This window comes from Cryptomeria japonica, chromosome 8 (assembly GCF_030272615.1).
Source record: "Cryptomeria japonica chromosome 8, Sugi_1.0, whole genome shotgun sequence".
Classification (NCBI taxonomy): Eukaryota; Viridiplantae; Streptophyta; class Pinopsida; order Cupressales; family Cupressaceae; genus Cryptomeria; species Cryptomeria japonica.
In genome coordinates this window covers 486178815-486194834 of record NC_081412.1, presented here as the reverse complement: position 1 = coordinate 486194834, position 16020 = coordinate 486178815, and the positions used below count along the sequence as shown (strand labels likewise).

Sequence of the window (16020 nt, the reverse complement as noted above, 5' to 3'; positions counted from 1 at the left end):
TGGTACTCATCTCCCATATCAAAAACATATCCCCATATTAAAGACACATGTGGGAATCTCTTTAGACATCAAGAGCTCCTTATACATCTCCTAGAAGCATCATTTGAAAATTGGGAAACTTCCTATAGATAATTATCAATGATATCACATATATCACACTGGTTTCTCCTCAAGTGCTAGCATATGGTTGAAAAGAGCTAAAAGAACTAAAGAAATACATTAATAGACTTGTAATTCTATATCATTTGCATGAATATTTACAAGTTTTCTTGCAGCACACAATTTTCTTATCAAAGTCCAAATAGGTACTAGTATGAAAAGAAACAATAATAAGGCTTGAGAAGTCTATGTGCACTAAAATTTTATCAATTAGTTGAAAATATAGCCATCTCTAAGTTAGCCCCATACCATATAATGGTATTCTTGTCCCAATCCCTATCTACCATTTTCAGGTGATTATGGTTTTAAATTTAATTGTTTGTCATAATGATGCAATATCAATATAATTAAATCTTTGCTTTTATTGACATCTATTCTGTGCTTGAAAATGTTTTTTTTTAAGCATTTTACATTCTTCAAATTTGCATGGCCATTGTATAATTATTTTTTCTAAATTTAAATTACATATATAAATACTTTTCTATTTCTGCCATTCCCAAGCACCCACCTCTCATTTTTTTTCGAAAAGTGGCAGACTTCTCCATGTCTCTCATACCAATACCATTCCCATCTACTGGTAACTATGGAAAAAAGCACGGCACCTATTGGATAATTCCATAAGGTCCAAAAACTTGTTGAAATAAAAAGAAAATGAAGTGTTTCATGTAAGACTTAAATCTAATGAACAACGATTTAAAGAGTCATTTGAAGAAGCTATAAAAACTCATTCAATGTTCTTTTGCAAAGATGGATATTCACATGTAAGTTGGTGGTTACAAAGAAGACTGTTTGGACAACCTAACTGTTTTAAAGACTGCAGATACATATTTCAAATATGACAGTGAGCTGTTTGAACATGAAATCAGATTTGATTTCTTTCAAGTATGTACCATAATATGTTTTCTTCACAGCAACTTTTGGACTCACATTCTTTGGGAAATGGGTAGAGGTTTCATCCTAGCCTTAGGAAATTTTGTATTACTGTTACAACCTTTGTTTCTGCTATGTACCTTCCGCAATCAGCCCACTTCAAGGGTTGAAATCTGAAAGATATTATAACATTCGCTCTTTCTTTACTTCATCCTTTACAAATTTATTGAATTTGCATGTAGCAAAACTCTTTGATGTGCTTCCATTTTCAAAGAGAATTTTAAGATTATTCTACCGTCCTCACATATGTGTATTATTGTGTATAAGGAATCAAAAATAACAAGCCTTGGTGATCCTAAACTTGAAATGGTCAAACGGGGTACTGAAAACAAGTAATTAGTTTTGTATGCTATAGGAATGTAAATTTCTTGCAATAATCATGAGTCCTCTAATTGTTGGTTGGCCATAGCATATCTTTTTACATAGAATTTTGACAATGGTATCATTTGCATGGTATAGAATTGGAGTTAGTCACATATACTTTTTCTTTTTAATCACTAATGATGGAGCAGAGCGTGGGTATGTTATGTCAAAGACTCAAATTCATACAAGGGATTTGCAAATATGGCTTGCACAGTTTGTGGGAAGCATGTCTTATGTGTGGTTATTTTATAAATGGTACAATGATTTATTTGGTATGTGTTACACTAGGAATCCAGATGATGATAACAAGACAAGCTCTAGTGCCTAGTTTAGCACAAAGCCCCAATATCCCCAAGAGCTGTAGTTTTTTTCCATTGTTACTTCCAAGTAAGGGGAATGGCTCATAAGCACTAAAGAAGTCTTACATGTGAGTGCAGCTATGACATAGACGCAGATCCAAATATGAGCCAAGATCAGCAATGGAATGTTAAGGGAAACAAGCAACGTATCCTATTGAAAGTTATGTTGTTATTTCCCTTTCCCTACTAAAGTACTTTAGAGGTATCCCAAATTGCAGATTACATACCTTTGGTTTGCCTACAACCACATTACATTAATACTTCTAGTACTAGAACCTATGTTATCGGGACCCTTCGGAACGCCAACGCCCCCCCCGCCAACAATACCCATATGGGTTTGGTTTGGGGCCTAGTCTAGGTCCAAGGCTAGTTCTCCATTAGGTTCACCCAAGGCTCCACCTAGGTACCCTAGGTTCCATATGGGTACTTCAAGTAACCCAAAAAAAGGGCTTGGCAATAGGGACTCTGCCCCTCAACCCCACACTATATCACGACAGGGGAATGTGTCAGGAACACTGCCCCTTGACCCTGTTGGGGGTGTTGCTTCCAAACCCCATTGGGGTCTCCACTCCCAAACTCCAACCAATTATTGGGATCTCTTTGTCTCATAAGAAACTTGATTACAATAAGGGCATGATGGGGAATTGGGATCTAACTATTCAATGTGTTAACTTAGATGTTATTGTTGCACAACTTGCCAAAAATCTCTTTAGATTAGGTAGCTTCTACATGTGACATGGCTAGTGGAAGTGGGACTGCAACTCATTGTGGTTCTGTCATGTCCCCTCTTTAGTTCTGTCTAGCAGAGACATGTGAGTCAGCTTATTTTGGGGTCTTGTAGGCTGACGGTGGTGGATAGAGACTCAGTGAGGATATTCAGTGTTTGGGATTTGGTATTCTGGCAGTAGTGGACCAGTTTGGAGCAGTTCCTTAATTTTAGGAGGCATTTCCTTCTTTTGTGGAGGCTATTCCTACTATTTAGGAGGATTTGACAGTACCCAGGGTTGGGTTACCATGAGACTATTCCTTGGGTTCAGTTTCAGGAGATTTGGGTATGTTTCCTAGCTTCAAAGAGCATCCCTAGATTTTAGGGACAAGATTGCTCGAGGATCCATGATTTCCGACAACAGTCACAGACAGGTGGCAGGCTCCGTTTCAGACTTGTGGAGTCAGATGAGCATTATACGGCTATTTGGGATATATTTTTAATATTTCCTAAGTTACCATCTTATTAATTAAATAAAGCTATTTATATAGCTAATTGGAGTAATAAGGGGATTTTGGCTTCTTCTGGTCAGGCAGGCATATGTGTTATAGCTCGTTGGAAAGGTCTTGAATTATTATAACTTATTTTCATCATCCGGAGACCTTCTGGCACCTTGAGTTTTGTTATTTGACGAAAGGGGTGTTTTTCCTATACATAAAGGCCTTTTTAATTAAGAATATGCCATTATTTAATAAAGGTAAAAGCATATTCTCCCTTTAGGGTTCGAGTAGCTTTGAGAGGGAGATAAAAGGAGATGTTGGCTCATTTTTTATTATCTTTTTACATCTTCAAACTTGGCATTTGTGAATTTGCTCTGAGGAGCGATTTCTGGAGAACTGGGACACAAACCCCAGGGCTTAGATATTGGGATGCAAACCCCAATAGAAGGTTTCAGCAGCTTCATTTGGTTTCAGACTTTGATTGGAGTGCAAGTTCAGCATTGGAAGAGCTTTGGCTTTGGACGTTGGGTATATTGCTTGGCACGTGGGAGTTCCTTGGCTGCCTAGACATGACTGCAGCAGCCGTACGGCCTCCTTCCAGCTGGCATGTGGGTTGCTGATTGGTATTCATCAGCCATCTCTTTTTTTGTGCGTGGATGGTCTTTCTTGCAGCCGGCAACATTATTTTGGTTGGTAGATACTTTGTTGGCATATCATTTATGTATTTTGCCTGGTACGATTTGTAGCTATTCTGGGTTGGCTGAATATTATATTATTGCACATTATTTTCCAGCCTATTTCATATTTGCTGCTATTGTTATTCATTGTTTGCCTATATCTGGAAAAATACAAACAAAAACAAAAGACACAACCTTTCTGCAACTTCTGTCTCTCTCTGAAAGATCATTTAATAAACAGGAAGAATTTATTTTAAAACAAATAATTAAAAAATTACAGCCTGTCAGCTTAAAAGATCCATCAAGTATCTTTCAGGTTCAAGTGAAATTGAACCAAATGTTGACTTTGATGCTTTTGATGAAAAGCAATATAAAGATTATTAAATATTGATTGCAATTTTCATTGTGCATTGACATTTGACAAATGATTGAATTATGAATTTATGAGTATTTTCATTTGGCAAATTATGAAGTATTTAAATTTGTTTTATTGACAATTATGAGAATTATTGTTTTATATTATATAATTTTAATTTTTTTAATACATACATACATACATACATATCCAAACCTATATCTGTACCCAAGAGGAAAAAATTTGTTGTACCGTCATACTTGATACTCATACTCATACTGGCACTTGTACCAAAACTATAACTTAAGGAAATAGAATTCCAAGATTTATTTCCTCGAAGAGGGGTCAATAACAATTAGTCTAAGTTACCAGTTCGGGTTCGGATTTGGATACGGATTCGCGGATTCGGCAAAAAAAAATTCTTGGGTACGGGTACGGGAACGGGTACGGGTTCGTCTGTGTATATATATATATATATATATATATATATATATATATATATATATATATATATATATATATATATATATATATATATATATATATATATATATATATATATATATATATATATATATACACATATTATATATATGTTCAATATATACAATCCATACAAAAATAAAATATACAATGTGACTTTCCATACATTAATGATAAATCCATAATTGCCAATGCCAATAAATATTCATATATCGCAAATTTAATCAGTAAACTAATAACTAAAGTCTAATATCATATTCATAATTTGCAAAAAAGATAATATTCAAGTTTCAAGTCTTTTTTAAAAAGTCATAAAGGGGCGAATTAGAGTTTTATTATAAAAAAACTATTTTAAAAAGTCCTTTTTTAATGTTTTTTATTGTTTTTTTGACCCGTGGGCCCCGTTTTTGGGAACCCACGGGCCTGGGTTCACGTGGGTCCTCTTGGGTTCACCCAGGACCTCCTAGGTTCCACCCGGGTCCTTCCCAGGTGGCTAGGTTCCCTATGGGTCCTGTGACGCAGGACCCACAGGGAACCCGACCACCTGGGAAGGACCCGAGAGGAACCCAGGGAGAACTAGGACTGGGCAAGAACTAGGACCCAGACCCAGACCAAAAGGGGAAGAACCGGTATTTTAGCAATTAGTTCTTTAGCAAAATGAGTTGTATATATGCAAACATCAAAAAACTCATGACTTTACAGAATCCAAATGGAGAGAAATTTACCCTTCCAGAAAAAACAAAAAAATAAGGCAATAAGGCATTTCAGAAATCTGCTTTCTGGATCTAGTGAGGACAAGATGAATATACAAGAGGAAATGATTCAATGTATCTAGTGAGGATGGTATGAGTATCCAAGAGGAAATGATTTAATGCATAGCTGGCAAACTCCCAGAAAACTTGCAAAGTTAGAGAATACTCGCCAAGTCAAAAAGAAAATGAGTAATTGTAATGTCCCTACTAGTTAGAGAACACTGCCCTGCAAAACAGATTGTTAGAATACAACAAATATATATATATATATATATATAACTAATCTAATTTGCAATTAAACTTCAATTACTTAATTAACACTAATCTCAATTCTTATTTAATAAAAAGGATACGAGTGCAGTATTGGGACATGTCCTTAGGCGGCTGTGAAGCTCGCCTTCTTGGAACCCATCCTGGTTCCAAGCCATACCAGGAAATCGAAGGTTAATTCGATTCTTGTCTTGGATGTAATTTCTTACACCCAAGCCATACCAGGAAATCGAAGGTTAATCCGATTCCTATCTTGGATGTAATTTCTTACACCCAAGCCATACCAAGGAAGACCATCCTATATGATCAATTTCCTTGCCTTGGATGATGCATCTCATCATCCAAGTCTACCAGAGAGGACCGGCCAAATCCGTCTCTTCTTGGATGACCCTTTGTCACCCAAGCCATAACATATATGCATATAGATATTCAGTATATACTGCCTACCAAGGATTATCATAATCCCTTCATTAGGCTAAGGGAATTTCCTCCCAATAGCCTCCATCATATTGCCACATCATTCATATTACCATCTACAATTCATCATCATTTTTCATTCTATAATCTACATTTGCATATTCCTATATTAACATGTATTCGGTAACATATATTCAGAAACTATTCATTGTCATATATTCACAAATATTCATTAACATATTTCCAGAACTATTCATTAACGTATATTCATAAATATTCATTAACATATATCTAGAATTATTCATTAACTATATTAAAATATTCATTACTATATATGTGTGTGTGCGGCACACACGTCCACACACATACATATACTCTGGGAATCATGGACCTCACTTACCTGTCGCAGTCCGCAGCGTGCTGTGAAGTTCCTACACCGTAGTCTGCTTGCTATCCTCCCGTCTCGCTGGTCCTCCTCCTCCCTTCATTCTGCGGAGACCTCCCTTTATATCCCGTGGAGGGGAAGGGTCGTGACCCACCACGGGGTCCCTTCCGCAGGAAGGGGTGTGACGATGGTCGCAGCCCCGGTCCCACCACTTCTTGCGGGGGGCCACCGTAGCGTTTAGTTCCCCGTGTTGGGTTATATCCTCGTTAACATACTTACTTTGCTCACTTTACTTTATGTGATTCTTCATTAATATTTCAACATCATTTAAATATATTAAACAATAATAACATTATTTGATCATTATTAACCAATAATAACATTATTAACCTCATTTAATTGTTTAATTATTAATCTATTATTTTAATAATTGATTTCTTTTATATATTTCTTTTATAATTAATTTCTATTTTATATATGCTATTATCCGTGTGGGAATATTTATAAGGTTTACATCAGGTGTAACCGTAGGGGTTTAACACAGTAATCACATGTAATATTCGCCAAAATTGCTTGCCAACTTTCTAGTAAGTCTGTGTCAAAAACTCATGGCCAGCCTGTTAAAAGAAGGTTGAGTCAAAAATAGACCCAAAAACGTCAAAACATAACTCCAAAAAAGGCAACTCTACTCTGCAAAACCCCCAACACACCTCCCAATTTGAGCATGGCATTCACAACACTATTGCATCTAGGAGAGAAGATCAAAAAGGGTTTTTTGGCGAATTTGGAAGGCAAATTTGAAGCCTAAATTGTTTTTTGGTTTTTGTTTTTTAAACATTTTACTCCACTTTGGCTGCAAAATCTAGCATCTAGGTAAAAAAATTCATCATATGCTAAACTTAGTATTTTTGCATTTAAATTCCAAAAAATTGGATTCATCACCAATATTTGATAAAAAAAAAAATTTTTATTAAATTCATTGTTTTTTTGCATACACAACTTTCTTTTTTTATTTTAACCTTCTTTTGGAATAAAATGTTTAGAATCTTTGCATTATATTAAATTTTTACTAATTTATATTAATCTAAATTAATTTTATGCTAATTTTTAGTGATTTATGTTGAATTTAGGTTAACTCTTTAATTTAAAAATTAAAATGTTGTGCTTTCACTTTGTATGTGTAGGTTAATACATCATATAATGGCAAGTAGACAAGCATCCGGATCAAGTTCAGCCTCAGGCTCCAACCCATCAATGCCACTGCCAATTACAAGTGCTCGCCTTGCTAGAGCTAGAGACCTTGCATGGAAATATACCTATCAAGGACCGAAACCTGGGACAGTTGTTCGCACTAGATGAACAAACTTATATTATGGAGGCATAAATCGACTCAAATACCATCTTGCAAGCATTACTCATCATGATGCCAAGCCTTGTACCAACACCACTAAAGAGATAAAAGAAGAGATGAGTGCCCAACTTGCATTGGCAAAAGAGAAAAAATTGCAAAGGGAGAAGACAAGGGCAGCCATAGTAGCATCCATATCTAGTGGTCATGGTCCTCAATAGCAACCAACATTAGATGAAGATATGGCATGTCAAGGCATAGTGGACTCTCTTCATGGTCCACTCATCCAAAGCAAATCGGCCTCCACTTCATCTACTTCCAATATAGCGCCTCCGCCTACACCTACACACATGCCACATAGTTTTTTTGTGCCCAAAAACACACCTAGAGTACAACCATCAGTGGAAGCTACAAGGTGGAATAGGGAGGTGCATGAACATGCAGATATGGCATGTGTTGATTTTGGTACTTCAACAACATTCCTTTCAATGTGTCAAGTAGTCCTTATTGGGAGAATTTGGTAACTACATTGACTGTTGCAAGAAAAGGTTACAATGCGCATTCTCGTAAAGACTTGAGTGGGAGGTTAATTAATTTATGCTAATTTATACTTATAGTAATTTATGTTGAAGTTTAGGCTAAATTTATGTTCATTAATTATAACAATTTATGTTGAATTTAGATTATTTTTTGTTTTTTTTAATTTAAATTGTGTACTTGCACTTTGTAATAATTTATGTTGAATTTAAATTATTTTTTGCATTTAAAAATTAAAATTGTGTACTTGCATTTTTTACTTGCAGGTTGCTCATGAATGCAACCGAAAGGGCAAGGCTAATAGTGGAAGAACAAAAGAAGCAAAAAAATATGGCTGCACTATTCTTTATGATGGGTGGACTAATGGGAAAAACACACCATTATCAATTTTTCGGTAGCTTCAAATGGTGAGGTGATTTTTTTTAAATCGGTTGATGCCTCTAACAAAATAAAAAATGCAGAAACAATGTGTCTAATGTTGGAGGTAGTTGTCATGGAGGTGGGCATAGAGAATGTGGTACAAATCATAACTAACAAAGCAACAGCATATATGGCAGCTGGGAGATTGCTCCAAGACAAATATAAGACACTTTTTTGGGCACCTTGTGCAGAACATTGCTTTGACCTTCTTTTGGAGGACACAGGCAAACTTGATTGGATGAGACCAATTGTAGATGATGCAAGGAGCATAAAAAAATTTATTTACAATCACCCTTGGTTTCTTAATTTGATATGAGATCACACCCAAGGGAAAGACTTGGTAAGATCAGGTGTCACAAGGTTTGCAACAATTTTTCTCACGTTGCAAAGTATTATTGTTTTGTTGACTTCTTTGAAACCAATGTTTGTTAGTCAAGCATGCCTAGACTCGTCATATTCAAAGAAGCCTGAAGGAGAGAGGGTTGCAAGCATATTCTTTGACAACCTTTTTGCACAAAGAGCTACAGATATTTTGAAGGTAACCTCAAAAATTTGAATTTTTAAATTCATATTGAATATTTTATATTTTAATTTAAGTCTTTCATTATAATTTTGTAACTTTAATCTTTTTGTATTTGTAGATTGTAGGTGTCAGAGCACTTGGTTAGAGTTCTCCATTCGGTAGATGGAGAGCAAAACCCAATGGGGTATGTTTATGAGGCCATGGATATTGCCAAAGACTCCATTCAAAATTATTACAAGGGGGACAACCTCAAATTTGATCCCATTTGGGAGATCATTGATAGGAGGTGAAACAATCAACTCCACTAACCCATCCATACAGTAGGGTACTTCCTCAACCCCCGTATTATCTATTTAGATAGTTTCTCAAATCCTAAAGGAGAAGTTATGGGGGACCTCACTACATGCATTCAAAGGATGACACCCCAAAGTTGAGGTGAGAGAACTCATTATCCAAGGATTGCATGATTACAGGATTGGAAGGGTTGAGCTCTTTTCTTCGGAGCTAGCTACCTGAGGACAAACCACTGAGACACTGGGTATAAAATTTGAAGTCTTTATATCACATGCATCTTACAAGTTACAAATTTCAAATTTACAACTATTGATAATTGGATAAAATATAATTTGACTTTTCTTTCTAACTCTTCAATATTTTATTTTGTAGATACTTGGTGGATATATTGGGGTGCAAATACCCCAGATCTCCAATGGTTTTCCCTCCACATTTTGTGCCAACCTTGTAGTGCATCCAATTGTGAGTGCAATTGGAGCTTGTTTGAGGCCATCCACACAAAGAAGAGGAACAACTTAGCTCAATAATGCCTCAATGACCTTGTCTTTGTGCATTAGAACCTTCGGCTATGCACAAGAAGGGTAGAAGACAAATTAGAGGATCCAATTGATTTGGATGAGATTGATAACGACTAGACAAGGCAAGATGAGCAGCCTTCACTGTTTATTGAAGATGAGATTTTGAGAGGCACACATTGGAAGATGTGGATGCAACAAGAGATATAGGATTGGATGACATTGATGAGGCTAAGGAGGCATTGCCATCTACTACCAAGATGGAGATCGAGCCACAGCATTATAACCTCAACCTCTCCCCAAGTTTTCACTAGATTAGGGAAGAGGAAGATGTAAAATGTTGTATTTACTATTTTCATTTTGTCAGCTATCTATTGTATCAGGCTATCAACCATCAAGATTCTACATGATGATGTGATTTTGTACTCAATTTGCATTCAAATCAATCAAATTTTATAGAAAACATTTTTGTACTCATTTATGGACTCAATGGATACATCTTATCATTAAATTTTGCAAAAACAATGTGTTTCTAAAGATATTTAAGCAATTTTTTAAGTTGCCGAGTTTTTGCTGAGTCCAAGTCTGCCAACTTTGATTCAATGTATTCCTTCCCTAGTTCTAGACAACAGAATGAAGTTATAAACTTCTAAAGTTTCTGCGTAGGAAATGAAAGTTAAAGTTGTCATGTTTTCAATGAAGACAGATAATTACCTAGCCCTGATGGTTTCTTGATCAGGTTTTTTCAACACTTTTTGGACCTTATCAAAACCAGTCTGATTGATACAGTTGAGGATACCAAAAGGCCATTCCCCAAAAGTTAACATCTCATTGCAACATTTCTAACCCTCATTGCCAAGAACAGAAGGGCAAGGAGATTGGATATTTTCTGCCCCATCTACCTATGCAACACAGTTTACAAAGCCATTTCTAGGGATTTGCTAACAGGATAAAGAAAAATTACTCAATTAATTCGGATGTACAATGAAGTTTTGTAGCTGATTGCAGAACAGACGGGATAGTCTTTGTTCACAAAGTGATTCTTTCTACAAAAAACAAGAAGTGCAGCATGACAATAAAACTTAACATGTCTAAAGCCTTCAACAGTTTCCTTGGGCATTCTTGGATCTAATTCAACAAAATTCTGCTTTGCAGAAAAACGGTGTCAACATACCCACAATGACTTTATTGCACCAAGATTCTTGCTTTTTCTCAACAAAATGCTGACGAGCTTTTTTGAGCTCGTACAGTCTATAGCGAATGATTCACTATCACCGTAACATTTCATTTTGATGGCAGAATTCTTGAGTCAAACTTTTCATTAGAAAACTCCGTGTAGCTTCTGTATTCTTTCTTTTCTATTGACAATTTGTTGTTAACAATATTCTAGGAGAAGCGACACAGAACCAAGGGTCTTCAAAAATCTGTTACAAAAGTATATAAAAACAAAATGGATTTAAAATAACATTCTTTCAACTCCTGGTGGCATTAATGAAACCAAATGACACCAATGGATGAGTATTTTAACAACGGAATCACAGATTTAACTTTTGGGTTTGTTTTGTTCTCACGCTTTGCCATTTGAACAAAAAACTTTATGAATGCATTATATAACATAACTCTTAGTTATTTTATTTGTTCAGAAACTATATACTTATTGCTTTTGAAGAAGAAAACCTTCCTCAGATAATCACTAACCATATCTGTCCATGCTTATGAATTTAATATTAAATGCCGCTCCATCCTTGACCTTAAAAACCCTCATGGATCTCAAACATTTATTGAAATCACTATCCTGTCAACAAAATACCCCCTGTATTGTTGTTTCAAATCCTAGAGATCCATTGGCAAGCACAACCTTATGCCCAAAGACTAACGGCCATAAAGAGACTGAAAACACACCAGCCACATATTAGAAATGGTAAGAACGTTTATATGACCCTTGATTTGCCACACCCCCAACAGTTTAGGGTAAGAGAATAGTTGTAGGAACATCAGCTAATGAATACGGTATATCAACTTGAACTTGGGAGATCATTGGAAGTATCCTCATGGAAATTTATGATTATATTTCTGCCAATATACATGGCAAGTAACCATGCACTCAAATCAACCGTCCTGTCTTGTCAAATGTTGGAAAATATACTAATATGGTCAAAATACTCTACTAAACTCATCTTAGATGTGAATTCATGTGAATAAAACTTCAGCTTTATGTTCTCCAATAACAATATGGTAAATGTGGCTTGGATGTAGAAGAGTGTAAACTTTTGTCACCTTTGATATTAGTATTGAACTTGAAAACTTTCAATCACCATAATCTTTCCAGAGTTCAAATTATATCCTCGAAAGATTTTCCATACCTCCGATAGGATTGTTAATCTCCTGGTTTATGCTATTGTTACTCTTCAGCCTGCTAACTTTTTGTCAAATTTGACTCACATGAATATAGCCACAACAATGAACAGACCTGGAAGTATTTTTCATTCCTCCAATATGGTTGTTGATCTAGTGGTCCTTATCAGTTTTGTTTCTTGAATAATTTTCCATGAATGAAATTGAGAACAGATCAGCAAGCTGAAGAGAAAGAAATGGTTCCGTACTCTGTAACAACTAGGCAAAAAAATGAACAATGACCCGGGCAACCCAAATATTAAGGAAATGAGTTGCAACTCTGCAAAAAATTTGCAAATACCTTAGCAATAAACTGGCTGGCTGTTGATTAAATGGCAACTAGGACAAGATATAAAATTTCACAATTGTCCTAAAACTCTGTAATAACTAAGGAACGAGTTGACTCTGGTACTTTTCCCAGAGATGGAATCGATTGGAGCATTTGAGAAGACTGCTAAAGTCAAAATTACAGTTGAAGATTCAGGTTATTTGCCAAAATATATACAGGTCAAATACCCTGATTCATAGGATGGTTGAAAATTAGTTCATGCTCTGTACCTGCCCCCTCTGTAATTAATTCAAATTCACCATTCCCCCAACCCATCCTGGACAATTGTAGTTCTTTGCCTTGCAATTAGACAGACAAAGTGGCCCCGGTCCCTTAAAATCTGCAATATGTTAGAAGAACAACACACAGACTGGACAACAGAGGGGCCGGTGGCTCAGACATAATGCACCCCAACATACTAATGGAAAGTCGTTAGTCCAAATCCTAACTGATTCATGAAAATAACACAATAAACAACTGTGAACTTTGCAAATTGATTCAAATAAAATTGCCAAACCCATTTGCTGTTTTCTTATCCAGATCAAACGACACATAAAAGAGCAAAGCAATTTCTGCGGAATCTTCTTAAAATGCAAATTACCCTGAAAGAAAACACCATACCCACTTTACACCCATCAAATTCTACCAGTACCTTATTTGCAAACCATGCATACGAGAATATTCATGTTCAGAGATGAAGATTAACATGAGAAACGCCCAAAAAACATTATAAACAAGTGAAAAGCCAATGATTGTGATTTACAGAAGAATACACGAGAAAAGAATGCAAATCGATAAAGCAATTGACGTGAGCTTACTCTGGACCTACGAACAGTTGGAAGAACAATTTGGAGCGAATTGTAGCATCAGATTCTATATTCATTTCTCTTGCTAAATCCCAATCATTCTTATTTGCTCTACTTCATTCTGTCATTATAGCTATGCTGAGAGAAAAAGTTAAATTTGACCAATGGTTCGTTGTTACTTGTCCCGCGTTGTTTTTTTCCAGTGTACACAAATACAACCTTGTTAATACTATAGCCATAAATTGTCGTCTTCGCCACAGAGAAGTTGATTACAGAAGTACTTTGAATATATGGTGTAAAAAACTGATTGGAAGTCAAACCTGCCCACCGATGGCGGATTGCTGTTGGGGCCGGCACTCTCACTATAGTGAAAGGAAGCAGGTTATAAAAAGATTGTCTGATAAGAGTCGGTAGGATTGTTTGATCACTCTTTCTGATATGTATCGAAGAATAACTGAGGTTAAAAATTGACTATGGGAAAATGTATACAACTGTCTCCATCACTAAAGGTGTTTCAAGCTGTCTACATTTGATCGGGGTTGGTAGAATGTAGAATGGATAACTTTATCTTACAAGGTGAAAATGAGGTTAAAAATAGTATCTGAGACAATATTTACATCGATACACATTTGAACAGGTGTTTCAAGCGTCAATATTTCAGGCTACATAGATTTGATGGTTTGTAAGGAATCTCTTTACTTTTGTTTTCTTGTGATAAGATTAGAGAAAAGTATCAGAGTTAGAAAAAAGAGTGTTTGTAAAAAGAAAATTAATTTAAAAAAAATTTAACTTTAAAAAATAATTATAAGTATTAGCGTAAAAAATATATCTTTGCATCGCAGCACAAGAAAATATGAATGCTTAGTGTGTATTAATAAAATTAATTATACATTGATTTGAATATTGTGTGGATTGTGATTGTTTGTATATTCATATTATTTTTTGTTTAGTTTTAGGTATATGTTGATAGAATAATTTATTGTAATTATATATTAATAAGCGGAATAATTATGTAATGATTTCTAATTTTTACTAGGTGTCATTTATTCTTATTGTCATATATTTCCATACTCATTTGATCATTATAGCTTTTAACAAATGTCTATAATTAACTTTAATGACTTCTAGAAAATCCTTGTTACAAATATTAATCCACATCCATTATTGACTAATGCTCTTTTGATTTAGATATCATCATATCTAACCATAATGAATAATGGTTGATGTTCTTAAATGATGTTCAGGGGTGGGGGAACTCGTGAGATGAAATAACAATTTAAAAATAGTAACAACCTTAGTGGAAGTAACATCAAATATGCATACCTAAGAGTTATAGGATGTTTAACTCTTAGGTTGAGGCTGCACAAAATCAAATACATGAACAAACAAGGTCCTCCTTACCAAGATTGGATGAAAATTCAATACAGCAAATAATGGAGTAGTATTATGTAGGCCAAATATCTAGACAACAAAAATGGCCTTTCTTCTCTTAGTCTAGCCTTCCTACTAGACCAATAATTTGGAATAGCATGATTAAGTCTAAATAAATGTTGGGAAAAGGTATATGGTGGAAAGTGGGAAATGAAAAAATTATTCAATTTTGGGAGGATCCTTGGTTTCTCATGTGCCTCTTGATTCCTCTTATTATGTTTGCATTAAAGAAGAGACTTGTGAAAGATGTGGATGCTACATTATAGATTATTGGAATCAAGTCATGGAACTTACCTCTTGGAATATTTCTAAGAATCTATCAAGTATTATAAATTTTGGTTGATTTTAAATACTTAATTACTGAACTCAAATCTTTTAGATTTAATCAATTCCCTAGACAAGATGAGATGGTTTGGCATGTAGATTTGAATGGGTATTATTTGGCCAAATAAAGTTTCAATTTTATTACGAAATTACCCTCTCCATTAACCACTTGGAACTCCATCTCTAAGCATAATATTGTTCCCAAGATAAACTTGATTTAATGGGTCACTTTTCATGGCAAGATTCTCACTATCAACTATCTTAAGAACCAAGGTCTCTCCCTTGCTAATAGATGCATTTTGTGCAAGAAAGTAAAGAATCAATTAACCACTTTCTAATTCATTATCCCTTTTCCTCAAACATTGAACAAACTATTCTTAATAAGCTCATAAACTTATAGGTTTGACCCTAGGATATATGTTTTTTGACATCTAGCTAGATTCCTCCTTGTAGTCATCCTACAATCAAGAAAATTTGGTTGCAAACTCATCCTCACCTTTGCTAAGGTATTTAGAAAGAAAGGACTAATAGGATCTTCAAAAATAAAAGTAGGCCTTAGAATGTGGTAGTGATAAAAATCTACCATGTTATTTAGGAGAGAATATGGAATCCTCCTAGATCAAAGCCATTAAGTTTTCACTACACATGTTGAGATAGAAGTAGCTAAAACATTTAATATCTACTCCTCTCTAAATAATGTTGATATTATCATAATTATGAAAGGAAGAGCTACTACATGGGAAC

General features: G+C 35.1%; 1 protein-coding gene across 3 annotated transcripts in view; it reads right to left on the bottom strand.

Annotated features, from left to right (window-relative positions):
- Positions 1-14028, bottom strand: part of LOC131077277 (cold-responsive protein kinase 1) — a 136539-nt gene extending 122511 nt beyond the window's left edge. The window contains exon 1 of one of the 3 annotated variants that reach the window (XM_058014732.2): positions 13534-14028. The gene's annotated coding sequence lies outside the window, so the exon portion shown is untranslated. Of the gene's footprint in view, positions 1-13367; positions 13431-13533 lie in introns of those variants that run through there. The other 2 variants (XM_058014730.2, XM_058014731.2) reach the window with 2 other exon arrangements.
- Between the last annotated feature and the right edge of the window lie 1992 nt (positions 14029-16020).